Source organism: Schistocerca cancellata, chromosome 3 (assembly GCF_023864275.1).
Source record: "Schistocerca cancellata isolate TAMUIC-IGC-003103 chromosome 3, iqSchCanc2.1, whole genome shotgun sequence".
In the NCBI taxonomy this organism is placed as follows: Eukaryota; Metazoa; Arthropoda; class Insecta; order Orthoptera; family Acrididae; genus Schistocerca; species Schistocerca cancellata.
The window spans coordinates 127,860,381-127,874,073 of record NC_064628.1 but is presented as its reverse complement, the minus strand read 5'-3'; the positions used below and the strand labels follow the sequence as shown (position 1 = coordinate 127,874,073).

General features: G+C 41.7%; 1 pseudogene; it reads left to right on the top strand.

Annotated features, from left to right (window-relative positions):
- Positions 1 to 12,937: 12,937 nt before the first annotated feature.
- On the top strand, positions 12,938 to 13,055 carry LOC126177803 (5S ribosomal RNA; annotated as a pseudogene).
- The last annotated feature ends 638 nt before the right edge of the window (positions 13,056 to 13,693 follow it).

Below are 13,693 nucleotides of genomic sequence, written 5' to 3'. Positions count from 1 at the left end.
AAAAATCCTTATATGTATGACCGTACATTACGTTGTAATTGTTGCCGAGTGTCAGTTTTCTAATAAAATCATTTTAAACTGATGTTAAAGTGTTTGACCGTAAGCGTCAAATACCTTATTATTTTTAGTATTAATTGGTTCGTCATTAAATGACCACTTTCAATTCCTCCCGTGAATCGGGTCAGGCAAGTTAATTTATACGGTGAGATGAAAGAAGCAAAACGTCACAGGAAAGTTAATTTATTTGATGAGATGAAAGAAGCAAAACTTCACATGAACTTCAAATTCCATGGGTTCTTACCCGTTACCTCTGTACACACTACAAGCCACTGTAGCTGAGCGTGCTTCGCACCAACATTTATCGATTTCCTGACGCATTCCAACTACGTATTGAGCGAGGAAGAAAAGTCTGTCTACATGCCTCTTCCGGAGCCTTAACCTCGACTTCCTTGTGTTCCTCACGTGAGACATAAGATACTGGCAGCAGAACTGTTGCACTGTATTCCTCAGCTGTCGTTTCACTCGGTTAAGCTAACAAGATTCCAATGTAGGTTCCCCGAGAGCTCTTGTTACACCATCCTATGGGCTATAAGCGGTTCTCACTGAGGCAATACGATACACGTTGCAATAAAGGTCACGCGACGTGATGCTTGTCGTTTTCCCACGGGAATGACACATATGCGATACGATACGGTACGATACGATACAAGGAAGAAGACAGCACGAATCACATTTCAGTTTCAGTTGCAATCATGAGGTCTTCGGAAGAGGAAGTTATTGTGGCTTATCATTATTTAAAGCTCAACAAACTAAATAAGAGTAGGAAGTACTGGGCGCACACATAAATTGCTATAAATGTCATAATTCATTGTGGTATCTCTTGAGGTCTCTCAGCACGAACTCAAATTCCACAAATTCTGCAGAATCAGTTCAAACAGCTTTCAGTTTTTGAAGTAATTAGTATAGGTATTCTGACAAAGCAGGGCACAAATTTCGACTTGCTGTTTCTCCTACGGAGTAGCTACCCGTTGCAATAAGGTAAGTTGGTGAAGGTGTGAGAATGACGTTGAAACTACCACCATGAAAAGTTTGTTTCTTATTAGACCACCTAATATGGTGCTTTGTTCAGTATGATACATACGTAAATAACTGTTACAAATTAATACAGGTAGGATAGTAGTTCTACAACAGTTTAGTTTCTCAAAGTAGCATTTCATTCAGCTTGAGGAGCATTCAGAAGGAACGTTGCTGGGTTTGAAGTGAGACCAGTCATTACTGGCGGTGTAGCAGTGGGTGGTAAATTTTGAGTAGTGGTGGATAATCTTCGAGTGGTTCAAATGGCTCTAGGTACTATGGGACTTAACATCTGAGGTCATCAGTCCCCTAGACTTAGAACTACTTAAACCTAACTAACCTAAGAACATCACACACATTCATGCCCGAGGCAGGATTCGAACCTGCGACCGTAGCAGCAGCGCGGTTCCGGACTGAAGCGCCTAGAACCGCTCGGCCACAGTGGCCGGCGGTAGATAATGTATTTCAAGAAACGAAAGAAGCTCATGATCATAAGGAGAATCCGGACCTGTCCTTAGTTTTGTCGAGTTGCTCATTCAGTAGTAACGTGACTTCACCTCTCAGATCTCTTTAACACCTGTTATACAGTTTCCTGGAATCAAGGAGCAAACACTGAAAAAAATCCTGTCGCATGACCTTTGATGTCTTTTCATTTCGGTAAGTTTTTCATTTCCAACCTCGGCCTGTATCGGCAGCATATAGGAAAGGGAAACATGAAACATGATACAGCTCCGCATTCTGCATAGCAGGCGGCAATATTCTTCTCGCATGTGGCGTGTAGTTGCCAGTCTCATCGCGGACAACCTGCAACATATCTTGAGAACTGTTAAGACGTATCGCTCTCCTTCCACCCATAAAAACGAATTCGATTTGTTAGTTATATTTCGTATGCAGCAATGTATGACCTAAACTCCACCAAAGGGAAACTAGCCAGCAACTACATTTTTCACTGCAACCTTTTCAAAATATGCTCGGCAGTTTACTTATTCGCAAAGCATTACAGTAATCATTGGCAATAGCGAAACAAAACCAGCTATCATTCATCGAATAGTTTCCGCAGCCTTGAACGCAAAGCCTGCAAAACGGGCAACACACGGAAATCTGAAAACAGTTTCTTCTTATTTTTTACACAAAAAGAAAAAAGCTTTACACAGAAACTAAGTAGAGAGAATGAAGTAGCTTTTTGAGGCACATCTGATGACTCGAAATTTATATCATACGATACAGCTGCACTCCTTGTTGCGCCGGGCGATGTGAAAGAGATAGATGTCGGACTGTGGGCAAACCGGAACAGAAAAGAATCTAAGCATTTGAAATGCGGTGCTACAGACGAATGTTGAAAATTAGGGGGACTGATAAGCTAAGGAATGAGGAGGTTCTGCTCAGAATCGGAGAGGAAAGGAATATGTGGAAAATACTGAAAAGAAGAAACACTTAAGTCGCTGCGGCTATGTTTCTACGAGTTCACCATTGTGGGTTGGTTTTGCGTCGTATCGACAGTCACATCGCATATCGTATGGGCTCAGTAAGAAACGCGCTTACGATTGTAGCAGCACTTCTTCGAACTCGTTCGATTTCTTCAAATGCTTGCTTGATAAGGACTCTAAACGATGCAACAACATTGCTTAATTGCGACTTCCTTTGCAGACGTCTCGCTCTTTCCCACAATCCTTCCAACAAATCTAAGTTTACCATCTACCTTCGTTGAAACTGATTTTACGTGCTTGCCCCTTGTCATATCGCTTATTAGTACCCCTAGCTTTAACAAAGAGTGATAAAAATAAATGTTGTAACTTTAGAGATTCAGCATATAAATTATATGCCACAATTCTGAATGCAAGATTAAAAAACTAATATCTGATTAACAATCAAGTTTTGGAGTATGAGGACCAACTATTCACAATGTGTGTACACTACAACAAGTTATAGAAAAGAGACGAAAATTTAGCCCAGAAAACCATCTTGCTTTTATAGACGTAGAAAAAGCATTTGATAATGTGAATAGAGGAACGATATGGAGTACAATATCTGAACGGAGTTATTCATCTCATCTGATAAATGTTATTAAGAGTCTATACAAAAACACCGACCCTGTTACCGACATGGGAAACATTTTCACAAAGTCATTGAACAAAAACTAAGAGGTAAGACAAGGATGCTGTATTTCTCTGACACTCTTCAATATCTGTGTAGATGAACCGATCTGTAAATGAGATGGTGAATAAAAAAGTAGTATTTTTAGATCGTGAGGCTAGACTAAATGCAGCTCTATATGCAGATGACCGAATGGTGACTGCAGATAATGAAGATGACCTTCAAATGGGAGCAAGTAGCCGCTGAATACACCCTGAAACTGCTTGTAGATTAACAAAGAAACAGTACTAACCCTTACTTATGGAAGTAAAGCATCGGTGAAAAGACACGATACATGTAGAATACAGGCTCAAGAAATGAGGTTTCTAAGGAGAGTGGTAAATGTACAAGAAAACGACATAAAAGAAATGTGGATACAAGAAAAGATTTAGGAATATATAACCTCAACTAAAAAATAAAATAAAATACTAGAACGTAGAAGGAATATGTTGACCGTATGATGAAGAAAAAGGACTGTCAATTCTAAGTGCACTGGAACAAGAGATGCAGGAAGGTCGAACAAGAGATGGAGTACCGTAGCAAGCAATTTGCCTAATATGTGAAGTGAAGAATAAGTATTTCCCTTAAATATTTAAAAGGCATTAGGCGCTCAAGATGTTCAGCACTACTCTTGTAATGTGATGGTGTCCGTTTCTTTCTCTCTGTCGAAGGCATTACCATGCATTTACCTACATTTATAGAGCGATGGCATACAATTTGGAAATTTTGTCCAAATCTTCCTGTGTTTCCTGCCTATCGTCCAACGACGGCCCTGCTGTGTACAACTTCAGCGTCAGCGAACAAACTTACAGAGCTGCTCTTTCTATGTTGATTTATAAGAGAGCATAGTACCAGTAACTTGGACAACTCAGATAGTATCTCAAAATTAGTATTTAGTCAAATATTAGGTAAAATTGGTATGTACTCAAATATTGGATACAGACGATCCCAACACGTACATAATTAACTGCTGATATATAAGGCGTATGCCACTTTTCTGTTGTGCTGTCTCAGTTACAACTTCTAGTTTATTTCCTGTTAGCCACTTCAGCCGTGAGCCAATCAGCAGACGAATCCGCGAACGAATGTTTTTAAAACAGAAAGCATGATATAATAACGTTTCTATCATTGTCACCAGCAGAGTTGTGTTTTGAACTCCGTTGTTTCGACTACCAGAGTTTGGACCCGTCAGTCAATTTGAAAGCTGCGTTCTTGATTTGTCAATGGACAGTCCAGAAATTGCAGTCTGGTGTCATTCCTGGATCTGCAGCGTGGCGATCCTGTAAATTGTTTACAAATACAAGATAAAAAAACGACAATTAATGCTTCTTTGAGTTTTTAGGTTTTCACTTTCCATTACGTATCTATGCTTATCAAAAAAACAAATGGAACTCTAATACGAAAATAATCCCACCGTATTTCAATTTCGACTATGTCATAAATTTAAATGCCTGGATGCCCTATTTATACTTTACTCTGTCAGTGCACGTCTCACTCAACTTTTGCTTCAATTTTGTTGATTTTAAAGTGTGAGTTTGTCACAAGTGTGGAATGATGAATGGAAGAATTTGGGGGACGGTGGCGGTAACGATAAGGAAGGAGGGCTCAGGTGGTTACAATATGGACAGTTATACTTTTTGGCAAGACAGTTTTGACAGTTTTACGTTAATGGATTTTTGCGTCAATACTTTGTGTAGTTATTTCAAAAGCAAGACACAAACTTGAGAATGTTCTAATGCAATTTATTTATGTAATGAAACCGTGTTTACCTATCAAAGCCTTCGCAAACAAAAATATGTCATTTTCAGTACGGCAGTATGAAGAAAACATAACAACAATGACGAAACTTCAGATATAACATTTACTATTTAATAACAGTTAGTATTTAATCAGCGATTGATTTATTGTTCTTTCATAAGTTCACGATTTAGTCATCAACGAAAGCAGGTTCTAGTCAAATAATTTAACATTATTCCAATCAAATGGACACATACGCACGCACGCACACACATACACACACACACACACACACACATACACACACACACACACACACACACACACACAATCTGAAAGCTGTATTGGAATACGGTCAAATTACATTAGCATAAAATTGAAAGTACACTTCCAAATCAGCACACACGTACATAATTTTGCTCCAAATGGCATATGCGTATACAGGGTGGTCGGAAATTCCCGTTACAGACTTCTAGGACATGTAGAGGAGAGTGACTACATCGTATTTTGAATAGGAACCCATGTCCGGAAACGGCATCCAACGAGACTACAGAGCGTCAAAGTTAAAGGCGCCGGCGTCTGTAAATGTACGTATACACGGGTCATTCCGTGATGATGTTACAGACTTTCTAGGATGATGGAGAAGGATAAATGTATTAATTTGAAGTAAGGAAACGAACGAGTCGGAAGTTATAAACGAAAACCGTTCTGATACCTCTGACAGCTGAATACATGTACCGGTTCTTGTGTTGCGAAGAGTGTAGGGCTGGTAACTTACAGTGGTGGTAGTGTGGACAAAAACGTGAAAAAATGTCCAATAAACGCGGGCTCTAAATTGCATACCTGAGGAGCTATGTCCATTCTTTCATCTTCGCTAATGTGAAACACATCTCCTTTACTGACCAAGTGTTCATAGCTGTTAAGGTACGCACTTTATGTCATTACATAACATATATATCCAATTTTGCTTAAATATACTTTACAAATTATTGCTACTACACTACTACTATTAACAAATTTTTAAAGGGTTGCGTCTAAAGGCCCACTTGAATTCAGAGTCTGTAGTTTGATTATTGGAATCTAACCGCTGCTATTGCGCATTGTCCAGCGCGCGCACCTCACTTGAGTTTGTTAACGCTGTAGGTAAGTTCAGCTGTCCATGAGGGTGCTACAGTTTCACTTATTTACCCAAAGTCAATAAAAGTGTTTATAACGTGGAGTGCTGAGGCTTGTGCAACGTGGAACTATCGGTGCACTGGCGATGAGGTTCAAATGGTTCAAATGGCTCTGAGCACTATGAGACTTAACACCTGAGGTCATCAGTCCCCTAGAACTTAGAACTACTTAAACCCAACTAACCTAAGGACATCACACACATCCATGCCCGAGGCAGGATCCGAACCTGCGACCGTAGCGGTCGAGCTGTTCCAGACTGAAGCGCCTAGAACCGCTCGGCCACAGCGGCCGGCTGGCGATGAAGTCCATCGTTTACGGGCCAGGCATTTGCTCCTGATGTAATCCACATGTTTCGGTGGTTGGACCAGATTCATGCTATCAGCGTCTCGAAGATACTTGATTGGGTTCAAGATAAGCCTCCAATGCCTTTATTCGTTTCCATACCCTCTCTGTGGTAGAATGTCTTGTCACTACCCGAGGCTGCCGAGGATACAAATGTGCGTTACTGCCAGCACCGGCACACGTTTTTTACGAGAACACACGGAATTACGGATTTCAAACCTTCACAAAATGTTCGTAGCACATTTACAGTTATTAGTCCACATATACCGTCCTGTAAAACATGTTCAGCTTTACACAGTTTTTACATTTCATCATTGTTACGATAACCTAAGTATGTACATCTTAAAAGACATTGACACGCTGATTTGCTAACGGCTAAAATGGGGCTACAGTATGGAGATAAGGATGGTTGCATTATTTCCCAGTTTAGCGTTCTATTGATCTCTTTCCTCTCAGTCTTCTTGTCGGCCCATGGAATAGCAGAAGGCTTCGTGGAGGGCACCTCCATTCTGTATTTGTGTACTCTGATTACGCCCGGGCGTCATTCAAAAATGTGAGCGTAACGCATTAAAAGCTCTTGCTCTTCTTCCTTTTGTTCTTTCATAAGACACGCTGACTCACTTACCTTGGCGTGCACGATCTCAGGGCCTGTTTCCTCTTCCTGTGATTCCTCAGTTCCCTCTGTGTTTACAAACATGATGGTAGGACAGAAGAATTGTATTCAAACATCAGCAGTGTGCTTTGGTTAGCTTTCTCCGACGTTTGACTTGACTAGGTCTACTGAATACTGTTGGTCGTTCATAAAGAAATGACACTTCCCCTTATCAATGTCAATTTGTGCCTAATACTTCCTAAAGGTGTCCATCGCGATAAGGCAGTTTACTATTGGCCTTCCAACCACAAGAAAAATGCATTGTAAAGAGAAGCTATCAATTTCAATAGCAATCCATGCTTCAATTTTACGCCTTTATACTTAACTCCTACAGCTGGTTGAATTTTACAATTTTGGATTGGAAGCGTAGGTTTGTGTCCTCGTTTTTGTAATTGATCAAACAAACCCTGCAGTCATGGACTGTGCGGCTGGTCCCGGCGGAGGTTCGAGTCCTCCCTCGGGCATGGGTGTGTGTGTTTGTCCTTAGGATAATTTAGGTTAAGTAGTGTGTAAGCTTATGGGCTGATGACCTTAGCAGCTAAGTCCCATAAGATTTCACACACATTTGAACAAACAAACCCTGTATTCGTGATATTTCCGGTGTCTGATATTTTGCGTACCCTTCAACCACATATTTGTGCGATTATTACTGCCTGTACTGTGTCTTTATTTTTATCTACACAGACGGTAATATCTTCCTGACACAGGCCACCTCAGATGTCACCACAGTTGTCTTATAAGAAAACAGCTTTTAACTAGTTCGATGCCCTCACCCCTATTGCTGCTCATCGAACGGGGGACTGTCGAAAACAGTTCGTTTTCCGAATTACCCCGTGCACTGACCTCCTCGTTTGGGGTTATCTCAACTATGTGCACATTATGCGTCTGGTTTCCCCAGTTAGTATCCTGCGCGGCTCCCGATTCAGATTTTCATTGTACCTGTCCGATATTCGAAACGCAATTTTGATTGTACTGATTATAGGCAGGCGGTGGTGGTTTATTGTGTCGCCCGGTTGCGTTCTGCCCTTGCCAGCGGCCGACGGAGCATTATACGCTTGCTGACTATAACCTCTCTGGTCATTAAACCCTGACCGACTGAAATTCTGTCCTTGGTTATTTGTATGTCCTCGCTTCAATTTTTGTCCGTTTCCGTTACCAATTTGGTTCCTGTTGGTACTGCTGCAAAGGGAATATGGCTGCCAATCGTGTTGACTGATAATGCCTTTCCTGCTGTCTTGTTCCTTAGTTCGAGTGAGGTTCGCGTTCGCACTATCACTTTGTGGTTGCCCAGGTCCTTCTTTGTAAATAAAATCAATGTAATCGAGAACTGAGAGGAAATTTTCTATACCGAGCTCAGGAGTGGTGATTAATTTTCTCATGTACATTAGCCAGCAGTTGGCTTTTCAAAATTTTTAGGACAACTACGTGTGATATCGGTTAGTCCAGTAACAGGTTGCATTTAGATACTTCTCAAAGTATTTTCTGAACCCTCCATGTTTACTGCTGAATGGTACCGGGTTAAATACTTCCCGCCTCAATTTCCTTTGTATTGCGATGGACCACAACTTGTCTAGGAATGCTTTTTCAAACTGTTAGCAGGTGTGATATTTTTCTGCCATGTCCGCGGCCCACAGTAAGACATCAGCAGTGGAATAAGCTTCGTTGTGGCGAATTTTGTTAGAGTGGGCTGCCTACATCAGGGGCAGGTATGCACTCAGAGGCAAACCTATTGTTCTCCTTTGATTGACAGGTACTTAACCTACTGTTCTCCTTTGATTGACAGATCCTTAACCTATTGTTCTGCTAAGAGGATCCTTCCCTTTGATTGACAGGCACTTAACCTGTTGTTCCCCATCCCTCTCCCAATCCCCTCCCCACTCAGGAAACCTCCCCCTCGCTGCTACAGGTACACTTTCAGGTCTGAGTTATTGGAATAGCCCCTCTCACTCTTATCCATTTGATTGACTACATAATTAAATTGATCAATTAATTAACCTCTCCCCCTCTGGCAAACCCCTCCCCACCCAACTTCCCTCCCAGAAATTGCCAGGAAAAAGATGCAGTTGATTGGTCATTTGGAGGGAATTTGGTTGCTGTGTATGGAATATTGTTTAAACACTTTAGACAATGTATAGAATATAGTTTATTACTTATGGCAGTGTATAGAATATATTTATTTGGTTAAAGAATTTGCCCAGAAATCGATTGCTGTGTATGGAATATTGTTTAAACAATTTGGACAATGTGTGGAATATTGTTTATTTAAGCAATTTAGGTGATTCAAGGCAGTGTATGGAATATATGTAAATTGGTGGCTCTTTGGTGGAGAGGAAGGATCTCACGAAGGGAAATTCAAGGATATATTGTTTATTTATAAAAAATTCAGTTTGTGGTGGTTGGATTTCTCTTGCTCATCATTCTCTGCTGTTTGGAAAGATGTAGGTCTTGTAAGAAGTACTTACATGTGCGAAACAGGTTGCATAATATAATGTTCGGCATTGCATTCTGGACGTCTTAACCTAATGTTCGGCCTTTTGTCAGCATTTATCCTATTGTTCTGTTAAGTGGTTTTCCATGTTACCCCCTGAAACGTCCCCTTAGAAAAATTATAGAAGACTGTGCTTAAACTGACACATAATATTTTTTTAGCGCAACGCAATCTGACTTTCAATAATCCCTACAAAAGCATGGCCCTGACTAACATTAACCTATACCTTTCACAAATCACTTACCTCACAAAAATCTTCGTTACTCGAACTACTGCAATACGGCGAGCGCCACTACTGCCAGCTAAATAAAAGATTCAAACTACTGAAGGCACTAACTACTGATAGGCATAGTTAGCAAATGAAAGATTTTAATAGAGAACAAACAATGTATTTACCTTAATATTCATAATTGACATCCAGTCTTACAAATTTCAAGTCTCCGCCATTTCTCTCCCCACATCCACCACTGCTGGCGGCTCACCTCCAACTGCACAACGCTACGTGCTGTTCACATCCAGCTGCCCAACACTACAATGGCAGACAACAATGCAAACTAGCCACAGACTGCACACAGCACAGCCAGTGATTTTCATACAGAGAGCGCTACGTGGCGGCGGCGTTACCAATATAAGAACCTAAACAGCCTACTTACACCCCCTTTCCTTAAACTATTGTACTGACTTTGATACCAAATTAAGTAATTAGTTATGTCCTCCCACCATTTTCTGGTACAGTTTTCGAATTTCACATCCTTTTGAACGCCATTTCTGGCGCATTCTTCTTTGTGATCCATCCTCCTAAACTACTGTACTGTGTTTTACATAAAAATTATGCAAATTAACCTAGTGTTCTGCACTTATCCTGCTGTTCTGCTTCATGTCACCCACTCAGGCACACCCTCCCCTTAACTATTGTACCACTAACACCATGTTGATATAAAAAAATTATGCAAATTAATTAAATCCATATTCTTGGTTGGTGAAATCGATAGACTATAGTCTAAACAAAAGGTCGCTAGTAAAAACACATCCTGTCACCTGACGCATGCTGTCCCCTGTCCACTGGACCACACATGCTGGCAGGAGTCAAGATGCACCCATGGCCCCATGAAGTGACAATGTGGCTGTCAGCTGCTGAACCACACACAGGTGTCAGTTTGGGTCCTGCGAGGATGATGCAGCAGCATCCCTTTCTTACATGACACCTGAGAAATACCTGGCGAAATACGTGTTCACCTAGGCACCGTCGCTGGTGCAATGATGTAGAGCTGTGGGTCCAGCGCTAAGAGAGATGTAATGGTACACCCCGTCCATTACTTATCAGTCCCTTCCTGGAATTCGTGAACTGTCGTAGAAATAGTTAACAGTCGCTTTTTTAGCACCTTTCATGATGTCTCAGCTTGTCCACAAGGAAATTCTTGACCTAACAGAACCTGTTTACGAAAATAGTCCAGAATAACACTGAATGTATTCCTCCTGGTGGTCCTAATGTGGCACCCTGTCCATTACATGTTACCCTTCCTGGAAATCGTTAAGTTTTGCTTTCAACAAACATCTCAGTAACAGTAAATGTTCTCATTGCTGAAAGCCCTCATCATGTCTGTGCACACCTGTGAAATCACCGTTAATCATAAAAGCATTCTTGTTGTTTGGAAAGAGAGCACTGTCTAAGCACAGACATGAAAATCAGAACAATTACGCAAACAAAATTCCAAGCACTGTCCTACAGAAGAAAAAAGTGGCTAAAATTTTCGGTGTTCTACAGTTACAGGTCTGGAGATGTCCTAATGCCACAGTGGTGGATGAGTGACGCCATCCCTGCAAGAGATGGATGGTCTGCTTCAACTTGTCTTTGAACACTTGCTTTCCCAGAACTTTCCGTAGATACCTTGCCTACATCTTGTTCAAATCAGTTCGTAGAAGCTGCTATGTCCTGGCACAAATGATGTCTTATGAATGAATGGAGCTTTATGATTGGCTCTTACAGAATTTACCTACCAAATTACTGATGCCACTGGTGTGGAAGCACTGTCCGCCTTTTTTTCTTTCTGCAGAGGAGATTTTCAGTGGCAAAACTATTTTAGACAGTTCGCCATATTGCACTGGCAATTATACCCTGCCACGTGGCCCACAAATCGTCAAATGTGGAAAGACTATTACTCAATTACACTGCTCTTCCACTGAGGACGGAAGCTTGAAAATTAGAGCGTGAAACTGATCTCCAACCCGACAATATATCACTGTATACCATGTCAATGTAATAAACATACAATTCATGTCCTGTGACATACAAAATCGCCCCTTTTGCATCATGCATATAGCTATCGACCGCTAGACACTCGTACATATAGTGCCAAGACAGATAGCACAAGCACATGCACCGTAGGTATACTCCTCACTGCACTAGATAATTCCCGTGAGGTCGGGCAGTCATCCACTCCCGACGTGTTACCAGAGCGCCCTCAGTGGACCAAAGTCAGTCTCAAAACTGTTTTACACATCCGGGGCCGGCTCCCCTCAGCACAAAGGCGTTACTGTTTATGGCCCCGACCTTCTTGCTTCTCTACATCCATCTCCAGACTCTGGGATTACAAGAACATATGTAATTTCAAATGGTTTGCCAGAATATTTTCGCGATACTTCTTGATATCAAGCACATAGCAGCATGCTACTGATCGCTCGCGCAACATAATTCCGAATATATAGGCTGTAAATTATTTCTCTAGAAACCCGAAAATTTAGGGAGGTGGAGTATGCTGTAAACCACTGAGTAACTAGAAACTTGTCACTTCTGAGAAGACCTCAAAAAAATAGAGGAAACTGATATTTCCACTCACGAAACTGATGTCGGTGATGTTACAGATTCCAAATCATCCCTACAAATTACAAAGTCAACTAAGGAGTTTCTCATGTCTAGAGAACCAATAAATGTGTCTTCCACCTGTCTTTCACCTGCTAAATGCAACACCAAAATCGATGTTCTCTTAACTAAATAAAGGCATGAAATGTAAAGAAGCAGTCAACCGGACAGTTTACATGGGAGGGAATAATGGTCCAGCGCAAACACGCGTCCATATTAAACTTCTCAAATTTCCATGCGATCTCGAAAGCTGTCCAACACAAACTAAATATTAGTTCGCTATTTGGTCATCTAGAGGTTAAGTCAGCTACGTTCCTGCATCCCAACAGGCGCCTCCATTCAGACAGTTCCTACCGTTAGCTGGAAATGTGAATCATTCCCGCCATAGGCCACCGCCAGCACGCCGCGCACCCCTAGACAGAATCATCATCCTACAAAACCGGCCACATATATTTTATCCCCGCACTTACAATTAGCCAACGGCCTTGCCACATTGGTAACACCAGTTCCCGTCAGATCACCGAAGTTAAGCGCTGTCGGGCTGGGCTAGCACTTGGATGGGTGACCATCCGGTCTGCCGAGCATTGTTGGCAGACGGGGTGCACTCAGCTCTTGTGGGAAAACTGAGGAGCTACTTGATTGAGAAGTAGCGGCTCCAGTCTCGGAAGCTGACACACGGCTGGGAGAGCGGTGTGCTGACTACATGCCCCTTCATATCCACATCCAGTGATGCCTATTGGATGAGGATGACACGACGGCCGGTCAGTACCGTTGGGCCTTTATGGCCTGTTCGGGAGGAGTTTAGTTTTTTAGTACTTACAATTAAACGTTACGATCGCGGCCTCAATTTTATGACATTCGACAATGAGCGAAGTATCGGAAATACACCCGGCTGATGGCCGTGGCTCTGGAAATATCTGTACTATTCTTATGACTTGGCATACTCTTCCCTTTGGTGTCACAGTATTCCACGTCAAGTCCATACCTTCCTTACGACTGGGCATAGTCATTTCCTTTGCGCATGTTGTAACAGACACATACTTTATAAGCCTGATGCTCATGGCGAACCAATCACGCACCCCCTACTACTAGGTATAATATTTGGTCAATAACTGATTGCCAGCGACAGGAAATAATACTGACCGAAATCAGCGATGGCTGGACATGTCTCGTAAGTTTTTCTTGCGAGTGTACCATTGTGTCTTAGAAAGAGAGGTGTAATCGTCTTACA